At 36.8% G+C, this 3,785-nt stretch overlaps 1 long non-coding RNA gene across 1 annotated transcript; it reads left to right on the top strand.

Moving 5' to 3' along the window:
* Positions 1-2,511: 2,511 nt before the first annotated feature.
* On the top strand, positions 2,512-3,776 carry LOC108253852. Its single transcript, XR_001809829.2, has 2 exons — positions 2,512-2,784; positions 3,519-3,776. It is a non-coding gene; the product is annotated as an uncharacterized LOC108253852 (long non-coding RNA).
* Positions 3,777-3,785: the final 9 nt, after the last annotated feature.

Raw genomic sequence — 3,785 nt, 5'->3', positions numbered from 1 at the left:
ACCATTGCACATGTGACATGTTTGGCAACAATGCCTATTTTTTTGCTGTCACATTGATCTGGACACACTATAGGTTGGTAGATACATAACTATTATTTACTTGTCACGTGTTGGATTATACAAAGAACCATAGCACGTGCTTCTCTTGTCAGTTTCGATTTCACTTGGTCTTCATCTGGTGTTGCTGCAAGTTCTTACTTATTACTTATTAGGTCCCTATATTTTATGTCCCTAGTTTCATCCCAGTCCCTAACTTAGGTACCTATATACCTACATATTATTTAGGAATACCTCTTCGGCTAAAAACTAACAAGCTGGGTCCGTCCCTCCGGGAATTTTTTAGCCCGTAGTTTATTCGATCGTGGTTAAAGAAAATCAGTACTTATTTACCTACCTAATTTGTTTAATATTCATTAATATTCAGTTTATTATTATTATTGATTTGATTTTTGATTTTACTTTCATGTAATGATTTAAAATCAAGACTAGAGCCCGTTCTCCCTTTATTCCTTTAAGTCCCCCATCCATTTATTGGCCTTGCTCGGCGTAGCTTACATAGGGGACACTAAAACCGGTCTTAAATTTAACGGTAAGAGCTAGAGACTTGAAATTTGGTATGTAGCTGTCAAATGTGACAAGGATATGCGACACAAAACTTTTGGTTAAGACCGGTTCAACACTTGGCGGCATTTTACCGCTTTTTGGCGGTTTTCGGTGTAATTTAACAATATCTCGGGAACGGTAGGTATGAAATAGAGACTTGAAATTTGGTATGTAGTTCACAAATGTGACAAGGATGCAGCAAAAACCGTTTTTTGAGATGGTTGCTGCGCTTGGCGGTATTTTGACCGCTTTTGGACAGATTTCGACCGTTTTTTGGCGGTTTTCAGCTATAGCTACAAAAGGTATTTTGACCGCTTTTGGACAGATTTCGACCGTTTTTTGGCGGTTTTCAGCTATACCGACTAAACGGTTAGAGATATGGTAAAAAAATAGGGTAAAATAATACTCAAATAAGCATCATTAAATAGGATAAGGAAAGTCGTGTGATGTTCACACCAGATTTTTTACATAAAGCTAAATCAAAATTTTGAAGGTGTACCTTCAAAATCAAGCCCCCCCAAAAATTTAGGCAAGAACCGCCTATGGTGGCGGCATTGTGACAGAGTAAAAAGGAAAATTATAGATATGACAGAAATAGTACAGGAGGCTCTTAGTAATGCTGTGATATCCACAAAAATTGTGGAGAAGCTCTCAGCTTCACCACAAATAAATCATGTTTGTTAGAGATTTGATAGAGGGAACTGTAACTGCTAAGGTCTTATCGTCCCGAAATCGAAGAGAGACAGGATATGAGAAATCCAGCCGTTCCGAGAACAAACCTCATCTGTAAATCCGCTTTCTCTGACTGAGTTTAGAAGTTCTATGAAGCAAAAAAACCTTCATTTTATGAAGCAAAAAAAACCTTCATTTGGGGCGGATTTCATCCTGATGGGATAATGTTCGTTCTCGGAACGGCTGGCTTTCTCCTATCCTGTCTTCCTTCTCTCTTCGATTGCGGGACGATAAGACCTTAGCAGTTACAGTTCCCCCTGTCAAACCTCTTTTTTTTTTTTTTTTTTAAAAAAAAAATTTTTTTTAGGGTAAAAAAAAAGAGGGTAAATACAAAAAAATACTTTTTAACGGATTTTAATTTGCTATTGCGATACAACGTGTTATGCGATGGGTGATAGATATAAGGAATTTTAATTGTGTTAAGCATAAATGCTTGTCACAAATGTCGTTCCCCGCTTAATGCACTATGCTAAATTTTTTGACTTGACTTGGACTCGAACCACCAACCTCCAGATCCAAAGTCCACCACGCTAACCACTGCACCACTGAGGTTGGTGGATGATAGATATACCAGACCTATCAGAAAATTTTGTTCCTTGTGCTAGCCACTCACGCTCAGACAGCCTGACAGACCTCGTTCAGAACCTTTTTGCGCCACACAAGTTCAGACTGTCTGACAGGCTTAGGTCTGTCAGACAGTCTGAGGGTGAGTGGTCGGCCTTAGTTTATTGAGAACGTGAATTCTTTCCTCAATTTCAAATTTATATGTACCTATCTATGAATCATTTTCCATAGTTCAAGGCCCTCTCTCTCTCTCTCTTCCTCTCTCTCTCTCTGCAGTTTTTTTTCCAACAGGTAGGTACATACAGATGTAATATTTATTTCCACGTTGTTCGACTTTGACGTAAAACCTGTCCAAATTTGTGGCTTACAAAAAAGGTCGGTCTGTACATATTTATGTAACTAGTATGTTTTATATTACGTAGATATCTATGCAAAACAATGTAATATCCTAATAAATTATGTTGTTTCATGTCCAAAGTATGCTGAAAATATTCAAATACACCATTACGATTCACAAAACTTATCTGCATGCTAATATCAGAAATAATTGGAGGGCTTGACCACATGATTTCCATGTTTTGGTTTGCTGGATACACAAGTAGGGTGAATGGCCGTTCCTTGGGCATAACGAACCTCGGTTCATTTTTAATAACTATTTTGTGGTGCTACCTAGCGCCCAGCGGGTGATACTAGTCGATGCCATTTGCATTAAAGGCCATCCAGTTGCAATCATCTGTCTCTAAAATCATTGTTTACGTTTTTATTTCGTTGTGAAATTTTGGAGGGTGCATAGTAAATTTTTTCAAGTCGCATTTTTTCCAGTTATTTTTTCAGCGGAAAGAGATAGGTGCCTGAGTGTCATTCAAATTTGAAGAATTAAGGGTGGTAAGTCTTTTCTGCTTATTCTTTTTAATTTAAATCTGTTACAAGCATATTTTTTTTAAAGAAATGTAAAAAATGTGATGGTGTCGTACCATGAATACATTTTACCTGACGTACCTTGAATCGCTCCAAGGTACGTTAGGTTGATAGTGATCATCTCTTTCAGTGTTAAATTTAAATGGAAAATGACAGTCTAGGTCTTCAAAACCGGGTTTAATTTATAGATCTTCCTTTCTGCTACTGTAGAGGTAAAAAAGAATTCAAATTCTATCGAGTTTTTAAAGAATGGTTTAATTTTTCAAAAAATCTGTAGACCAAGGTAATTTTGGTAATTCTCTCACACTTTCATTTTGTCCGTTTTTTTAGCGTGAAATGCTCGTTCTATCTGAATAAGAGTGGTTTTAATAAGTACACTACATCTTGGTAAACTACTGGATACCAAAAAAAGAACTTTTCCCATGTTTTCCAAAGAAGTTTCATGAGTTTTTAATGAGAATTTCAGAGTGAACCAAGGTACGTTGGGTTCATCATGTGGAAATGACCAATTTTTTTCAACCCCAACCTCAATAGCTAGTTGGTTAAGGCGTTGGACTTGTGACCCGTAGGTCCTTGGTTCGAGTCCCGCCACAGCATAGTGAAATTTAGCACTGTGGGATTTGACTAGTTGTGACATTACGAAAGTGATAACACAAATATACTAGATAACATTTAACAATTTAAAAAAAAAAATGTTTCAGATAAAAATGCCTCGCAGTAAGAACGGAATAAAGCGCGCCCCTGTGGACAAAGATGCATTGGGCAATGCTGTCAGAGCAGTCACCGCAGAGCACCTCGAAGCAGATTATCTTACAGATTATTCTACCTACATAGTCTTTTTTTAGATCTCATTTTTAGGTAACCCTAATTGATAAAAAATTGTTTTTTGGCCTAAAATTTATGTTTGTTCCTTTTTTATATTACATAAGAAACAATAAAGACTCATTTTCTACTTTTGATAAAAAAAA

The sequence above is a fragment of the Diaphorina citri genome, unplaced genomic scaffold (genome assembly GCF_000475195.1).
Source record: "Diaphorina citri unplaced genomic scaffold, Diaci psyllid genome assembly version 1.1 scaffold3782, whole genome shotgun sequence".
NCBI lineage: Eukaryota > Metazoa > Arthropoda > Insecta > Hemiptera > Psyllidae > Diaphorina > Diaphorina citri.
The sequence above is the reverse complement of the archived record's forward strand: the minus strand, read 5'-3'. Positions and strand labels throughout refer to the sequence as shown.